The sequence below is a fragment of the Tachypleus tridentatus genome, chromosome 3 (genome assembly GCF_004210375.1).
Source record: "Tachypleus tridentatus isolate NWPU-2018 chromosome 3, ASM421037v1, whole genome shotgun sequence".
Classification (NCBI taxonomy): Eukaryota; Metazoa; Arthropoda; class Merostomata; order Xiphosura; family Limulidae; genus Tachypleus; species Tachypleus tridentatus.
Genome location: NC_134827.1, coordinates 27884141 through 27903623, shown reverse-complemented (window position 1 = coordinate 27903623; position 19483 = coordinate 27884141). Strand labels below are relative to the sequence as shown.

Here is a 19483-nt window from a genome sequence, read left to right as displayed (position 1 = left end):
AAGAGTGGAGCGAAGTTGTGTTATTTTGACGATAGAAGGACGCAAGCTACGGAACCTCAGCTCCATAATCTGACGAGCTAACTATTGGGCCATGCTGGATCCCCTACAATTGTGTTTTCCCTCACTTTTAAAGGCCAATGCTCTTGAGGAAAGAAACGAAACGAATAAGGTTGTGTTTCATTAAAGAAATGAAAAAATCATAATTATTTAATCCAATTAACGTGCGAAAAATAAATAAAGTTAAAATAAAAAAAACAACAACAAGCCAATGGATATATTTTGTAACAAGAGTAAACAAAGCCTTATTGAAAGTTTAACCAAGAGCAGTAACATTGCGCCTTCGATAGTGTTAGTTAACACTGGTTAGGCTTAGTGTACTTGTTGTTCCCTTTTAGGAATTCTGTTTCACTTTTCGTCCCTGGTTTCAAGCGTATATTTTACACGATTTTATTGCTTGACTATGTGATAATCTAAAAAAAAAAAGAATCTCGTTTTTTTAAAGGTTCTAACAAGAATAAACAAAGCCTTACCGAAAGTGTAACCAAGAACAGTAACATTAGGCCTTCGATAGTGTTAGGTAACACTGGTTAGGCTTATCTCGTTTTTAAAAAGGTTCTCCGATTCGCAATCTCAGAAAGATTAGCGAGAACGCAACATATTTGTTTTAGTGTTTTTTGCTACTAGTTTTGTTTGTTCCTCTGATTGGATTAAGCTTATAATCTTCCGGAGCAGAGTGGAACAAAATACTTTAGAAAGGTGAAATGAATTAAGAGGTGTTGTTGTTGTTGCTGCGTCATCGAAGAGGTTCACCTTTCGCTCTCTTGAGATTTCTTTTCAGACAACGTTTGTTACTGTCCAGTCGAATTAAAAATAACTAGTCTATCAATGTTATAAATCAATGGCTCTGACCTCTACAGAATGGCTTAATATGTGAACAGAAATTTATCTTTACGTAATTGTTCAAGTTCATACCTAAATACCAGTAAATAAATACATTTATCCATAAATTCTAACTTATTTTCACATCGTAAATATTTACTTCCAAATGTTCCGCAAAATACTGCACCCGTAGCATCATTATTTCCAATTTCCTAATAATTTCAGAATTGGGAAAACAACAGCGTAGTTCCCAATTTAAATAACAATAATCGAATCGACTCTAAGTGATCCTTTATCGAATTATTATTATAGTCTTTGCTGTATCTTTTAATACGTAGTTTTGTAGACGATCTCTTAGAAAAAAAAAGTTCAATATATTTAGCACGCAACTTCAGTTTCATTCTGATTTCTTTCTTCAGTAAAACAGCTGTAAGTTTAAGAAACTACAGCAGTAAAATGTAAGTGTCCTCCGCTGGTACAACGGTAAATCTACGAATTTATAACGCTAAAATTAGCGGTTCCATTCTTCTCGGTGGACTCAACAGATAGCTCGACGTGATTTTGCTCTAAGAAAAATACAAACACAAAATCTGGGGTTCGACCCCCTCATGATGAACAGCTTAATGGAGCACCTAAAAAAACAAAAATCCAAAGGACTTTTGTTAATTTTCACGAGTTATTCATAGGAATATTATTAAATAACCAATACACGAAACAAAAGCTGCTTCTATCTGTTTCATTATTAAATATCTGGTTTAATTTTTAACTCAAATTATCAACAAGCTGAAAAAAATCAGTAACATGTACTTCCAGTTTACTGGAAGGCAAAAATCATTCCTTATATTCAAAGTAATTTTACAATTTTTATATTTATAATAATTACTTCTAAGTACATAAAACACTTTTATATCAAAGGAATTCTAAACAAATGTAAAAACTACCATGACAATTTTAATCTTAAACATTATATTGAGAAACCATTTGATTGTGCCATACGTCACCAATATATCAAGAGGTAATGTCAGTCTCAAACGGCCCCCCCCCCACTGGCACAGCGAAAAGTCTGTGGTCTAACACCGCTAAAAACCGGGTTTCGATACTGTGGTGGGGCAGAGCACAAATTACCCATTGTGTAACTTTGTGGTTAATTGTAAACAAACAAACAGCCTCAAATTTCAAAACCTTAAAACATTACATAGATTTAATAATGATGATAGCGGCCATCTTTCGTGTTTGAACATTTAGAAAGTTTTCAGTTTAAAGAAAGTTTGTTTGTTTTTGAATTTCGCACAAAGCTACTCGATGGCTATCTGCGCTAGCCGTCCCTAATTTAGCAGTGTAAGACTAGAGGGAGGCAGCTAGTCATCACCACCCACCACCAACTCTTGGGCTACTCTTTTACCAACAAATAGTGGGATTGTCCCTTAATTGTAACGCCCCCACAGCTGGGAGGGCAAGCATGTTTGGTGCGACCGGGATTCAAACCCGCGACCCTCGGATTACGAGTCCAACGCCTTAATACGCTTGGCCATGCCGGGCCATTTAAAGAAAGAATATTAGTTATTGGGTTATTAACCAACATGGTGATCACAAAATGTTTTTATTCTTAGCAAACATTTCAAATCTAAAATGGTTACGATTCGGAGGACATTTGGTTATATACTTTCATGTTGTTCGTTCTGTTCCTTCAAACTGTATTATATCATGTGGTAAAGTAATAAAGAAAACTGAATATACAAATATACAATTATGGCTCACTGAAATTTTTTATTATCTTAAACTGTAAAAACAAATGTTGTTTTTTTGCATTGTTAGCCAACGATCAGAGCAACCTAAAACAATGTATTGAAATTAGTCCCGTTATAACCGTTCCTACCCCTTCGAGTTTCTAATTTACTTTAGTGAATTTGGAAAAGAACAATCCAAACATAATAAATCATCGCAAAAAAGTTTAACGACATACAGCATGATATAAACAGTTTATTTCAGAAAAATCTATGAAAGGTAGAAAAAATGAAACATTTTGAGCGAAAACCGAATATTCTGAACTTGTAGGTCTTTTTTTTTTTCGCTACTTAAAAAAAAAAAAAAGAATTTCAAAGTGCCATCTATAAAACATAAAATGAATTATGACTTATCTGACAAGAACTATTTGTTGATGAAAAAAAGTCCTTCTTACATATACTTTCATAAAATGGATTCCTCACTGAAAATGAGATGTACAGATCCGAAAATGATCGAATCTTAATTTACTGAAACATGCTAGGGCCAGATTTGACACAACTGCGCTAGAAACCGGGTTTCGATACCCATGTGAGGAAAAGCAGGGATAAACAAATCGAATACGAATTTCGTTTAAAACAAACTTACTTTTAGACGGACTCAGATCAAGCGGACGGCACAGTTGTTTCTCATTTCCGTGAGGCCCAGCATGGCCAGGTGATTACGGCAGTCGACTCGTAATCCTAGGGTCGCAATCCCGTCACTCCAATCATGATCGCCCTTTCAGCTGTAGGGGCATGTTACGGTCAATCCCACTATTTGTTGGTAAAATAGTAGCTCAAGAGCTGCTGGTGGGTGGTGATGACTAACTGCCTTCCCTCTAGTTTTACACTGCTAAATTAGGGACGGCGAGCGCAGACAGCCCTCGTGTAGCTATGCACGAAATTCAAAAACAAACAATGCTAAACACTAGGTTTCGATACCCGTGGTTAGCAAAGAGCAAATAGCCTATTGCGTAAAAAAACATCTTCTGTTTGTTTGATCTAAGATTCTGTTGCGACACCCCCTCTATTAAAATAATAATTGCAAGATATAACAGCAAAATCAGCAATCGGAATCAGATCGGGCAGGACCTGAAGTTCGAAACCAACGACGTAATGAAAAGTAAAAATTCAAATCCTAATGGAACTTCAGTTCTAGCATTCAAACCATAAAATTTCTGTGTAGCGCCGTTACGTACCTTTTGTGCGATCATGCCAGCGAAAATCTCGTAACGTAATGTAATGCCCATATGTACGATCAGTCCAACGTGAGAAAATAAAATACAAACTTTAGCACTGGAAGTCTGCGTGACACAGTGGGGACCTCTGAACATTTAAATCGATATTATAATAAACTCGAATATTTTTGTTCGTATTTAAGAATAAACTCTTAATGATATCTAATTATTGTACATTCTAACTACAAAATGATAAATAATTTAAATGTCATAATATTAAAAACAATAAAATAAATTATGCGTTCATTTTTACTTGCTCGTTCCTTGCTAAGCTTAAAACTTCATAGTGTACTATGTGTACTGTTCTCACTGCAGGGATTATACCTTAAAATTTAAGGTTAAACTACCTCAAGCTAACCGCTAAGTAAGTCAGAGATGGTCATTTTACTTAACATACAGGTTTTTAGTGCGAAATTTCTAAACTCAATCAGGATATTACTTTATGATTTGACAGTAAAATATAGACTCCGAAATCACTGCACAAGGAAAGTTAAAAAGTATATTTTTATTCACTTTAGGTTAGGAAGTTAAAATAAAACAATATTAATTGCAGCTTGCGTTAGAAGCATTGCCTTTTGAATAGAAAGCAGGATTACGCAAATATCGCTGGCCAGGTTTTCTTTGTCATGTAAATAAACCGTTTAATAAACGTGGCTTTGAGGAATACCGAGTTATTTGTCTAAATCTCTTTAAACACCTAAACCGACATCTATCAAAAGGGGAATCTTAGACGTTTATGGATTGGCTCAAACGTTTAATACAATGTCTTGATATATTAGTTTTAAAATTAAGTATTCGGCAGAAGTGGAGTATCGGTAGAATTAACACTAGACGCGAAAAAACAAACAAACACAAATTCATGCATTTAAGTTATACTATAGCTCAGCAATGAATATTATATCATGTCTGTACCAAGGAATAAGGCTCGGCATGGTTAGATGGTTAAGGTACTCGATTCGTAATCCAAGGGGCGCAGGTTTGAATCTCCGTCACACCAAACATCTTTGCCTTTTCAGCCGTGAGTGACGTTATAATGTGACGGTCAATCCCACTATTCGTTGGTAAAACAGTAACCTAATAGTTGGCAGTGGGTGGCGATCACTAGTTGCCTTCCTTCTAGTCTTACACTGCTAAATTAGGGACGGCTAGCGCAGATAGCCCTCGAGTAGCTTTGCACGAAATTCAAAACAAACAAACAAATACTCAAGCGGTAGTCTATATTATAAAGTCAAAGCTTGGTACATACTGACGGCCATCTTGTTTACTAATATGAGCGAATCTAATAGAATATATTAGGATTGTGCGTATACTTATTTCCAAACATGGTAATAATTTGTACATACGTGTTCCGGCAGTAGAGTTAAAAAGGTCGTTTTCCTGACGTTACTGACTTAACGTCTACGTCTCTTAAGCTTGCTTCATGACTTTTGAACAACAACACGTGCTTACTTGTTGCGTAACGACTGTTATACGCATATTTTTGTTTGTTTGTTTTTGAATTTCGCACAAAGCTACTCGAGGGCTATCTGCGCTAGCCGTCCCTAATTTAGCAGTGTAAGACTAGAGGGACGGCAGCTAATCATCATCATACACCGCCAACTCTTCGGCTACTCTTTTACCAACGAATAGTAGGATTGATCGTCACATTATAACGCCCCCACGGCTGAAAGGGTGAGCTTGTTTGGTGCGACGGGGATTCGAACACGCAACCCTCAGATTACGAATCGAACGTCTTAACCCACCTGGCCATGCAGGGCGTGAAAATAAAAGTAGTAGATGAAATCGTTAGAAACTTGACAGGAACTTTTCTACAAGCATGTAACTTAAGCAGAATAAAATTATTCCATATTTGGACTTCTTAATTATAATGTAGTACATTATTTTAAGAATCTCTAACAATATTTTATTATTTCATAAAGTGTAATTTTTTTGTGCTTTTAAGTTTTTAGTCGCATACTTTCGTTATGTTTACAATTATTATAAAAGACCAAAAACATTATTTTTAGCTAAATCAAAACAATAAGCAAGTCTGCATTTTTATATTCCTAATTACATTTAACAAATCTTAATCTTACTTTATAAGTTATTTATCTTTATTTCAAATGAGCGCTTGATTGTGCCCTAACCAAGTCTGTTCGGCGGGGCATTGCATAGCCCGGTGGTTAAGGTGCTCGACTCTTTATCCGAGGGTCGCGGGGTCGAATACCCGTCACACCGAACATGTTCGCCCTTTCAGCCGTGTGGGCGTTAAAATGGTACGGTCAATCCCAGTATTCATTGGTAAAGAAAGAAGCCCAAAGGTTGGCGGTGGGTGGTGACGACCAGCTGCCTTCCCTTTAGTCTTACACTACTAAATTAGGGACAACTAACGCAGATAGTCCTCGAGTAGGTTTGCGCAAAATTCAAAACAAGCCAAACAAGTTGCTGGTAATAAAATGTCTTGCACTCAGTCAACATTGAATCTAAGCCTAAGGCTCATAAATCAGTTTTATTCCACTAAAGTATTTGAGTTAATAGTACAAAACAGTAAAATAAATATTGAAATGATATAACATGTTTTTAGATGTTGTAAATACCTAAATAAAGTCACTTAACCGCTAGTGAAGTTCTTATCAAAGACATTTATTTAAGAAAAAATTGTTAAAAACAACAGAGTTTGACGAATAAAGCATATTGAACAATTACAGGTAAAATCTTTACGCCCGGGAGTATTGATTTATAAACTAAAATGCTCAAAATAGTTATCATATTAATTATAGGTGAAGAGATTTGCTGTAATTCTGGTGTGAACTGTTGTTTCATTTTAGAGTGTCCTTCCTCATTTGCAGCCTAAATCATATTTTGGATTTTTTGTTCAATCTGTCGTTAATTTAAAACCAATTTAATATAAACAATTAAATATTATACTAGTGTGTAAAAAACGTGGAAAATTACTTTGAATACTGTCTCAATAATTCTGTTTATTCAGTGATACAATTTTGCTACAGGACAGGAGAAAAACCCCAACCACTGAGTCTGATAAAGTTAACAGTAGAATACTAACACTGTCATGCTCAGAATGGTGAGGTAGTAAGGGCGCTAGTTGGTCGGTTGGCGTTTATTGGCGCAAAGCAACTAGGCTATCTGCGCCAAACAACCGGTAAAAAATAAAAGTAAAATTATTAAGATACGAAAAAAGGAATGATGTTAAAACAAAACAAAGTCAAATTTTTGGATAGTGTGACCATCGGCAATCACACCGTTCAACGTCAAGGGTGAACTCATGGTAAAAATACGTCTAAAATGGTACCCTCTCTCATGGTTGTAACAACGGGCAAGACAGTAAAAAGTAAAATGTGGGCTTTTGTGACTTGAGTGTCACACAGACAACACATTAGTGCACCAGTCCCAGATAAAAGAAAACGATGAATTAAAAAACTTTGACCAATGCATAATCTAGCTGGGATAACTTTCTCCTTCAGATCCTTACAAAAGTAAGAAGGCCAAAGTTCAACAGAAGGATTTATCTGGAAAAGCTTGTTATCACGTTCCTCACTCCAAGTCAACTGCAAACTGGCGTATAGCCAAGACTTGAACACAGGACCAGTAGCCCATGTATGAGACAGGCACGGTCGTGATAAAACTAGAACAGACTTAGCTGTGGTGTTAGCGAGCTCTTTCCCGGAATACCAACGTGACTCAATATCCAGAAGAACTGGATAGAAGTGGATGATAAAGAGAAACGATCCAGTCGGTTTTGCATATTAACGAGAACAGAGTGAGAACTAACAAGAAGCGATTCCAGGACCACTAGAGAGCTAAGCGAATCGGTATAAATAGTGCAGTTCGTGTGGTGCATAGCTTCTGTGTGATTCAGGGAGAAATGGTGTACAGTTCGGCTATGAACACAGAAACTGTAGAGGGGATCCTGTGTGCAACCACCAAACCACAACAAACCATGACACAGCCCACAGAGACACCTGATTTTGAACCATCCATATTATTGGGAATGGAAGGATGATTCGAAAGATGTATGGCAAATCGAAGATGGTACTTCCAGGAGTATCAGCCTTCTTTAGATGGTTCAAATAAAGGTCACATTTGGAGATAGTAATAAGCCATGGTGGGCTGACTAGTGGAGACAGCAACGTCATTGAAGGACAGACCCAATTCAGCCAACTGCACCTGGATACGAAGGCCAAAAGGAACAATGGCAGACCGTCTATTCTGAAAAAGCATGGCTCACTGAGGAAGGAAAATATAACCCAGGTGAAATGCTGTGGTAAGAATCGAATTTTGCCGCATACAGCAAAGACAGTTGCAAACAGCAGAGGTGTAAAAGAGGTTCATGAAACTCAGTGTACAAGCTCTGGACAGGTGAAGTGCAGAAAGCCCCTGTGCAGAGCCGAAGTCCCTGATGGTGAAGAAGGTCCAATATCTTCAATACCGAGGTCCTAGGAGAGCCACAGACCATAGACTCCTAGTCCAGTTTCGATCAAATGAGGGCACAATAGATTATTAGTGTAGAACATCGATCTGCTTCCAAATATGTGGAAGAGAGGACATGAAGGATGATCAGTGCCCTTGTACACTTGACACATAGCTGCTTGATGTGTAGAATAAAGGTCAGCTTACGGTAAAACAGTTTTAGAGCGAGAAAAGGTAAAACCGTTTGATGTGGTCCACTTCAGTAAACAATTAAGGGTAGTCTGTAGCTGCTGCTCAGTATACCACATGATCGACGACTAACACGAAATAGGAAAGTCATTGACATGGAGACTGATTGCAACTGTACTGGGGCGTTATCCATTGATGGCCTTAAATTTTGTAATGAAAAGTGTGAAACTCAAGACACAACCCTCAGGGTCTCCAAACTCCTGTAGGAAAGAACGGAAAAGTGTCGAACCCACACGGACTTGGAATCGCCGGTCTATTAAAAATGTTTAATAAAATTGGGCAAATTGCCATGCACCCCATATCAGTAGTGGTTTCGCAGGATGCAATAACTCCACATAGTATCATAAGCTTTCTCAAGGTAAAAATATACAGAAAGAAGATGTTGTCACTTGAGAAAGGCTTCCCTGATTGATGTTTCAAGTTAAATCAGATGGGCCACAGTGGAGCGCTATCATCGGAACTCACACTGAGTAGGCGAGAGGTGATTGTTTGATTCGAGAAACCCAAGAAGACGAGTATTATATATCCTCTTAAAAATCTTATTGTTTGTTTGTTTTTTTTAATTTCGCACAAAGCTACTCGAGGGCTATCTGAGCTAGCCGTCCCTAATTTAGCAGTGTAAGAATAGAGGAAAGGCAGCTAGTCATCACCACTCACCGCCAACTCTTGGGCTACTTTTTACCAACGAATAAAAGACCGTCACATTATAACGCCCCCACGGCTGAAAGGGCGAACATGTTTAGCGCGACGGGGATGCGAACCCGCGACCCTCAGATTACGAGTCGCACGCCTTAACACGCTTGGCCATGCTGGGCCCTCTAAAATCTTAAAGAAGCAGCTTGTCAAAGCAATCAGACTGTAGTTTCAAGGATTATTGGGATCCTTCCCAGGCTTAGAAAAATAGAGGACAATCGCATGGTGTTAAGCATTAGGAAAAACATTCTTCTTCCAAATCTGGTTAAAAACAACCAAAAGAATAGCAAAGAGGCAGGAGAGAAATAGCTCAGCATCCCGTAGTAGATATCGTCAGGTCTAACTGATGTACTGCCGGACTGATGATGAAGAGCAAGCTTGAGGTGATTATAGTCTTGGAGACGATCAACCTGAAAGGAAAGAAGTGAATATTCTGTCCAAGTCTTGATGGCCAAGAAGATGGGGGATGAAGAAGCGCTTGATCAGGGGTCCCCAAACTTTTTTGGCTGTCGACCCCTTCATGAAATTCTTGACCTTTAATCGAATCCTCCATTCCTTTAAGTAATAAAAATCTATAAGTCATAATTAAAGGAAGAATAACTTAATAAAAACATACAAATAATAATAATATATTATAATAAACCAACTTTACATTTTATTGGTCGTCTGACATCATTAATGGGAGGGATGCGGTTGATGGTTGTTGATAACAGCACTAATATTTGGTTGTAAATTGGTGAGTGTTAGTCTTAACTCACCACGTTCTTCTATGTTCAGTTTGTTCTTCTGCTTTGTTAGGACTTAATTTACATGGCTAAAACCAGCTTCAACCATATAGGAACTTGGGAATGTAAGTAAAAAAAGGTTCACAGCTACGAAACGTTTTGAATACTTATTGACAATATTTACATTACTCCAGAAGTTCCTGAGGGTCGTATTTTTAAACAGCCATTGAGCTTCAAGACTTACGGAAAGTTCAATGACTTCCTCTTGTAAATTGAATTCAATAATTATCTTTTCTATATCCGAATTAAATGACGTAACAATCCAGTCAAGTACGTACATTTTCTCCAAGTCCTCAAAGCGCACTTTAAAGTCTTCACTGAATTCTTCAAGGTGCTTTATGTATATATCCAAGTCATCATCAGAAATAATTTGGTTTCATCTTCCCATTTCCGTAAGTTTGAAAAGTACTGAAAATCTCTTCTTTGCAATGAAGATTTGAAAAGGCCTCTTTTGACTTGGAAGACCTATATTCAAAATTTAATGATGCACAGACCCGTCTGCAAGGTAAAGATGTAACAGTTTTTCAAACCCGAACAGCCCTTTTAGGCTTCCAAGTCAAAACACAACTCGATAAGCCGTTACAAGCAAACATCTCTTGACAGCTACCTCACGTCAGTATGCAACAGTAACTGGTTCACTAAATCATTTTTTGTACATAGTTTAGCAAACAGTCGCGAATTAAGTGGATGTGCTTTAATTTTATTTATGGATCAGATGCACACCTTTAGAGTAGCATGGAATTCGTCACTGAGTGTTTTGCCACAAGGTGATGTCTGTGTAATACAAAGTAAATAGTAAGCACATCGGGAACTTTTTCCTTAAAAAAGTAGCAAATCTTCTGCAACAGCCAACCATTGAAAGTGCTCCATCTGTGGCAACCGCAGTTATATTGCTGAGTGGAATATTGTGCTTGTTTAAATATTCCTCCAAACACTGAAAAATCGTCACTCATTTTGCAACACCTTTAAGATGCCTTGTGAACAAAAACTCGTCAATAATTGTTTTTTGAATTTGACTAAAATACCTCACATAAGCCATGAGAATGTTTGAAGTACAAAAAGTTGATTCATCAAGTTGGATGGAAAACTTACAATGCGCAAGCTCAGATGCCAAAGTTGTTTTCCACATCTTTAACCATCTCATCAACACGTCTTTGACCTGTATTTGCACCTAAAGGCAAACATTTTAAAACAGGACCAGAGTCTTTTTTTCATAAGTGTCAATCATTTCTTTAATTGATGGTATTATGATTTCCTCTACAACAGTATACGGTTTTCCTTTCTTTGCCATATTGAAAGAAATATTATGTGATGTCCTTAACCCTCCTTCATTATCAACCGGAGTACTTTTATGTATGATATTATGTTTGGTCTATTTTTATATTTTTCTTTTAACGTTCTAAGGAAATCAAGATCTTTATCTTTCTTATCAGGATGAATTATTTGAAAGTAGTCTTTCACCTTTCCAGGTTTCATAGCATCATTACTGAAACCTTTTCACATAGGAGGCACATAGGCTTAGTTTCATTTGTAATTGAAGGTATGAAACCATGTTTCAATTAATCTAGTGAATATTGTCAGCACTTCTTTTTAGGATCTGCAGCTGCCATGATTGTTAATGAGGTCGTGGTTAAAGTTAAATGAATGTGGTTAAAGTTAAATGAATGAACTTTATCAACAGAATATAAGAAGCACAGATTAATGTTTCAACGTTTTAAGTTTATAGGATAAACAAAAGTGAATAGAAATATATAAAGTAATAGAGACTGTATTTAATTTTTATTACGTGACCACGTGGCACAACGTTACACACTTTTCGTAGATTTGGAACCAAAACTTTCCATTTACTTATTTTAAGTACAGTACTTTGATTTGTTTTCCTTTTAAGTGCTGTTTTATTAATTACGATACCTAATGTTCTTTTTAAACTAAACAAACTCAAAACTCCACACCAATAAGTAATTAAAATAACCAAGAAAAACTATCTTTGATAATCATTAGGAATTTCAGTCAGAATGAATCTAAAATATATTGAAGAATACGTCACGCTCACAATGCTTCCTGATTGGCTCAATTACAACCGGCAGTTGGGTGGGCGGAGAATGTAACGACTCTCTTGTCCGGACTGGTAAAAGTTTGTTTTGTTTTTGTACAATTAATTTACAGGTAGTATTTTTATTTCCTTGATTATACGACTCTTGCTTTCTACACAATGTATTGTGTCGACTTGACCAACAATATTTAATAAGTTGTGCAATGAAACGTCCGTATTAACAACTTCTAACCGACCCCTGGAAATGTCTCATCGACCACTTTGGAGATCCCTGTGCTAGATGCACGAGAAAAGCTTTCGACGAGAGAATCTGCAATGCTCTGGACATCATCAGCAACTTCCTGGCCATTGGAGAGCGAGATTGAAAGGTGGCGGAAGAATACTACCCAGTAACCTTCCGAAACTTGTATCGTATGACTTTGGAACTGGTGGGAGAAAAGATGCTAGTTGTGAACTTAATCCAAGATTCCTTCTGACTTTGACATATTACCTGCCGAGCATGTGCACGAGCTTGCTACAAAACGATGCGGTTTGAAAGTGTGGGATATCTGTGAAAGGTATCCCAGCCCGTTTTTGAGCCTTTAGGTGCCATGTGACAAGACGGATTCCATCATGGTTGAGAATACCATAGAAAATGTGTCGAGGCTTTAGGAATAGATCGAGCAGCTGCATGGACAATACAGTTAGTTACTGCTGCCACACAGTCGTCTATCGATGGTTTACAGATGACGGCAGGATCAAGGTCTGAGAGAGCAATGACCAGTTGACCTGGTCCATCTTCCTCCATAGCACGCAGGTCAGGCGGCATCTACCATGGCAAGATCGATATGATAGAAAAATGATCACTGTCAGCCCCCAAGAGAAATGAGAGAACAGTGGAGTATATAAAGAGATCAATAGCAGTAAAAGACAGACTATATGCATGAAACTGAGTATACATACAAGTATTGAGGAAAAAAAAGGTTTGATCTGAGAGTATGTGCTCTACAGAACGACCATACCCATTAATATCAGTATCACCTCAGAGAGAATTATGTCCATTAAAGTCCCCCAGGATTAAAAAGAGAGACAGGAACTGTTCAATGAGAGCATCAAAATCTGACTGATAATATGTCTCCTCAGGATATGGGTAGAGAGAACAAACAATGATGGTATGGCCACAGCCTCCAAGGGTGTATCGAGTGACAAAGATATGGTAGGCAGATGCTGATCAACTAGCAGTGCCACTCCCTCCATGCACCATTCCATCACACAACCTGTCATTTATATACAAAGAAAACTGCCGAAAGGTGATTGCATTGGCAAGTTTCAGAAGCATTTCCTGTGCAGAAGGACACACATAATGATAAGAATTAATCAACGCTTTGATGTCATCCAAATCAAAACGGAAACCTCGACAGTTCCACTGTATTAAAGTGGCCGTTTTTACTTATGTGAAGAGAATTGGACCGAAAGCCATTCTGTTTACGACCACGTCATTTCTCTTTATTAGAAGATCTATCGACCTGCATGAATCCTGTCCTGGGTCGAGTGGGCAGGTTCTCTGTCGAAAGATGAAAATTCCAGCGACTGAAGGCGTGAATGAATAGTTGTTCTGCATATGAGGGCCGAGGAAAAAGATGTACCAGAGGATATACTAGAAACCAAAGTCAAAGTAAGTGGATCCAGAGAGCCACTGGAAGGAATCGTAAGGATAGAGTAAAGTTGACTTGTCAACTCCTTTTACCATGGAGGGCAAACGCTTCTTCACGTGGTTTGGAAACGACTCTGTCAGAGACACAGAGAGAACTTTCTGCACTCCCACTGTAATAGTGGAACGAAGTGCAGCAGCAAAGTCCGAGATAGAGTGTTGGACAGTAACTTTTGAGCCTCGGGGTAGAAATGTTGTGAACCGTTTTCAAATACTGTACCTCTTTTTCCTCCACACATCTATGGCAAGAACGAAAGTAAGAGAGGTGAGAGCCATTACAATTAGCACAATAAGGATCCGTTTCACACGCATAGGCATCATGGTCCTTGGTACCACAATGAGCACACGTCAAGAAACCACAACATGATGTCTTCGAATGACCAAATCTCTAGCATTGGAAACATCTGAGAAGGTTAGGAATATTTTGCCACATCTTGGAATTTACATAACCAGCCTTGATGATGACAGGTGGACATGGTGATGTAAACGTCAAAATTAGGACATTGGTCAGAATCATAATTCTATCTTTGCGAGAGGAGATATGTCTCATTGCGGAAACTCCATGTGTGGAGAAACCAGCGAAGATCTCTCGGAGATGTTCTTCAAATCCCTCTCAACAATATCTCCTCGTGACAAATTAAAAGTAGCATGGGGTGTAACCTCAATGGGTATATCCCCAATGGCCTTTGAATGCAAGAAGAGTTCACTGTTTCGAATTGGATGTTTCCACCAAAAGGTTTCCCAAACAGATCTTTTGAACTGGCGTAGGAGAGACAGCAAGCCCCTCTGATACCTTCTGAACAAAAAAGGGAGACATGTTTCCTCAAGATTTGTCTGGCAAAGAATGTAATATCAGAAAATGAGGTACAGGTGTTGAAGTTAAGATTGCTATTCAAAATCTTCAAGATGTGGTCGTTTACTTATGGTTTTTTTATTATTTCAATTTTATTTTGAACTGAGGAATCCATAATAAAGAAAGAATATTTCCGTGCCCACTGACCTCACCCACATGGAGCTTTACGAGGGAACGCACTACAATGCCAAACAAGGACACTGCAGCAACGTTAAGGTTTAATGAGCACTATACCCAAACACCACCATCAGACACAATGTCCGAAACAAACGTTTAGTGCGTCCAACACTGGTACTTGGTTGACCCCAGCCCAAGTAGAACAGCCGATTGACTCTTTTGCAAAAGGATAAGAATTAGAAGGAATCTGATTGAGTTGTTAAAACTGTTGAAGAAATAGATGGTATTGATGCAACATGTTTTTTTTTTTTCAAATTTAATGGTAGTAATGATAGGCCTAGTAGACACAACTATATATATAGTGTTGATGTATCTTTTTTACTTTCGTATTTAACAACAGGAATGATAGGCATATATATATATAGTGTTGGTGTATCATCCTTTTTCGTATTTAATGGTTTGAATGGTAGATCTAGGAGACACAAATACAATGTTGAGGTATCTTTTCTTTGTCGTAGTTTTTGTTTGTTTGTCTTGGAATTTCGCACAAAGCTACTCGAGGGCTATCTGTGCTAGCCGTCCCTAATTTAGTAGTGTAAGACTAGAGGGAAGGCAGCTAGTCATTACCACCCACCGCCAACCCTTGGGCTACTCTTTTACTAACGAATAGTGGGATTGACCGTCACATTATAACGCCCCCACGGCTGGGAGGGCGAGCATGTTTGGCGCGACTCTGGCGCGAACCCGCGACCCTCAGATTACGAAGCGCACGCCTTAACGCGCTAGGCCATGCCAGGCCCTTTTCGTAGTTAATGGTGGGCCTGGGAGAAAAAATATACATTATGGTAGAGTGGGAATCATTATGAGCTAACACAGCTTTATTTTTCTAAGTGGTTGAAGTTTAGAATGAGTTGCAGCATTTGAATAATAATGGCTGTATGTGTGTTTCTTGTTTAATGTTAACTTAGTATATATGATGGCCAAGGTGGACTAAAACGTCTCCTTTAATGTTATAATATTGTCGTTTTCACTAACCGCGTGGTTTTGTTATTAACCTAAAAAATACTTAAAAGGTATGAGATTAACCTTAATTAAAGGCAGCACAAGATAACACTAATACAGTTCCATTAAGAATTTGGTACCATAATCTGAGTCGTATAACGGTACTGAGATAGAAGACTCAAAACGCATACGTTTGAGCGGCAATGAACTTAAAGATAATTGTTGGAGTGAAGGTACACTTTCTTTTCTAATACGTGTGTACAATTATTCTAATAAGCCCAAACTAATCCTACTAATACGTTTGACTCCCATCGTTTCTAACTGTGTCACGTATTCTCAGTGTCGTACTAGTGCATTCCTTACGTCACGATGATTTATAGCCCACGTGCTACCAATGGCAGCTTGCTCAGAAGAGCTGAAGCTAAGCATATATTTTTCAATAGGACTTTATTTATTCCCAGAATAACTTAATTATTTTTACAGCATAATTTAAAATTCCTGATTTAGCAGTTTACTGTATTCAGTGTTAGAGTAATTATTTAATAGTTTTGTTAATGTAAAAGAAAGAGAAAGAATTATGTTAAATATAAACAACCTTGTGTTAGGTTAACTTGTCATCATAATGGTATATATATATCGTAATTATTAAAAATAATTACTTTCATACGTTCATTTTCAGTTTAAAAATCTTGGAATGCGTTTATCGATCACTTCGAGGATAACTGAAAAATGCTCGCTTTTAATTAAATAATATACGTTTAATTGTATTCAGGAATGTCAGGGCTACTGAATTTTTCACAATATCGATGTAAGCAGTCTAGTAAAATGTATTCTTTCTCTATAATTTTAACGCAGACGTTACCGACAAATGGAACGATTTGTTTGTTTGGGAATTTCGAACAAAGCTACTCGAGGGCTATCTGCGCTAGCCGTCCCTAATTTAGCAGTGTAAGACTAGAGGGAAGGCAGCTAGTAATCACCACCCACCGCCAACTCTTGGGCTACTCTTTTACCAACGAATAGTGGGATTGACCGTCACATTATATACACCCCCACGGCTGGGAGGGCGAGCATGTTTAGCGCGACGCGGGCGCGAACCCGCGAATTACGAGTCGCACGCCTTACGCGCTAGGCCATGCCGGGCCGAAATGGAACGAAGACAATACGAATCAGTACGTATAAATACACACTTTTTGATAGAAGCTGCTTTGTTCGTTGTTAAGCAGAAAATTACACAATGGCTATAGAAACCTTATTTCTAGCGTTGTAAATCCGCCGACATACTGCTGTGCCACTGGTAGGGGGTGATGTGGTTTTAAAAACACATGTTACACTTACAAAACCACATACAGTCTGTTTCCTCTTAATGATTATTACGCAGGAGTTGATATAAAATTACTCAGTGTACATCTTACCAGACATTTTATACCAAGTATATATACTGAATTCATCAAGCGAACAACATTCAATAATGTTTGCCTTATTAAACTTCCCCTGCAGTATATTACATCTATTTGTAATAACACATTTAAGCTTCATTCCTAGGACACGTAGCTGTTGATTGCTATATAAATATGTTGTTCTCAAGACTTGCTGTCCCCCGCTGTCTACGGATTTACAACGCTAAAATCAGCGGTTCGATTCCCCTTGGTCGATTCAGCAGATAGCCTGATGTGGCTTTGCTACAGTAAAAACACACACACACACACACACAATTAACGCTTGCTAAATTATCCTTGGCTGAGTGTAATCTTACAGAAACAGTATTTACTCAAACAGACGAGTTGTGGTGGCTTTGAAAACAACAAACGAGGCATATGTTTACATAAGATTGGTCACCATTCGGTGAACGTTGGTTAATATGTGAATTAGGAAAGCATCCTTAAGGTACTGTAATTAAACACGACAACTGACTATTTGTTGAAAATGGTATTATATACGCAAATTACGATTGAACTAAATGGTTTTCCATCAAAGGCAAAATTCCAATATATTTCGTCAGTAATTAAACTCTTGTCAGGTCATGTCACAATTCTAAAGCTCTAAGACAGGTCCGTTAGCGTAATTGCCAAAAGCATTTAGACAATTTACAACTATAAGATCGAAGCATACTTTAATTCAGACTGTGTTATTTCTCGCCTTCTGCTCAAACTTATTGTTTAATAAAGAAAAAATTCTACTTATTTCGGTAAGGAACGGGTTTTACGTTTATGTTACTTAACATCCATAAATATTTGTAAATAATTGTTGAGATGCGTTTATATGCTAACAAAATATCGTTACCATTTCCAATTACTTATAACACAGAGAAAATCACCTAAGTGATTGTTTTAAGTGGAGGTGAGAGTAAAGTTTTTCGTGTATCTGCTACTTAGGTTTAGTTACTACATTATAGTGCGAAATACTTTGAGAAAAATATCATGTCGTTTTACAAGCGCTAACCTAACCTCAAGTTCAGTGAAACCCTCTTCATAACCTTCGCGTGATCTTTCCTTATTTCAACAAAAATTATATGAAACTTTGGCCAAATTGCATTTAATTTGTGTATGATTTAATGAGCGTGGACTCAAGTAGGAACGTGCTACTAAATATAAATAAAACAAGAATGAAACACATCTGCAGTAAGCGACGTTCATCTTAGTTTTTATGACGCCATTAAATTATTTTATGAAACTTAAACCCAGTCTAATAATCTGGATCCGCCATTTTGAATAACAAAACTCGTATAATAGGAGTCTTGTAAAATCCCGCAGAGTTTTGTTTGTTTTGGAATTTCGCACAAAGCTACTCGAGGGCTATGTGTGCTAGCCGTCCCTAATTTAGCAGTATAAGACTAGAGGGAAGACAGCTAGTCATCACCACCCACCGCCAACTCTTGGGCTACTCTTTTACCAACGAAAAGTGGGATTGACCGTCACATTATAACGGCTGGGAGGGCGAGCATGTTTGGCGCGATTCGGGCGCGAACCCTCGACCCTCAGATTACGAAGCGCACGCCTTAACGCGCTAGGTCATGCCAGGTCAATCCCGCAGAGAAACAGTGTTCATCTGATGGTAGAATTTAATTTGTATATACGTAGATACACAGACGATTACAGTAATATTAGTGTTATATCAACTGGATCTTATTTAATGTACAGTTATATAAGCTCCATGCTGGAAATAAAGGTTAAATTAGTTACATATTAGCATCATGATTGAGTATTATAAACCGTTCAGTGTCACACGAGTGTGGTATAATATAACGTTGCATATTATATCAGTATCGTGGTATGCATTGTGAAGCGTTATACCAACGTCTTAATATTTGTTATGAAATTCTATCACAGTTTTATATTACACGTGTTTATTCTCTGTCCAAAACTGTAGTAGTGTGATATTACATAATGTGGATTGATATGGCAAATCATGACGTATTGTACCATATAAATGTTTTGAAATATTATTCACATATTATTGTCGGATGTTAATATATTGAGAGTGATATTAAATATCGTAAACACAAAAATATTGCGTTGTTAATTTGTGAAGAGTACAATATTGTTTTAGGGTGATAATATAGTACTAGCGTGATATATGTAAAGAGTTACATCAGAAAATTAATGTAAACTAGTTTTATCATAATTTAACTTCATTTTTTTTATTGCAATTTGATATTATTTAACATATTACTACAGCAGCGCAACATAAATATACACACTGGAATGATATTACGCACGCTGTATTTGGAATTAATGTGCATTAAAGTCCTTTT

At 37.5% G+C, this 19483-nt stretch overlaps 1 pseudogene; it reads right to left on the bottom strand.

Annotated features, from left to right (window-relative positions):
• Positions 1 to 10557: 10557 nt before the first annotated feature.
• LOC143247953 (protein FAM200C-like) lies at positions 10558 to 12875 on the bottom strand (annotated as a pseudogene).
• Positions 12876 to 19483: the final 6608 nt, after the last annotated feature.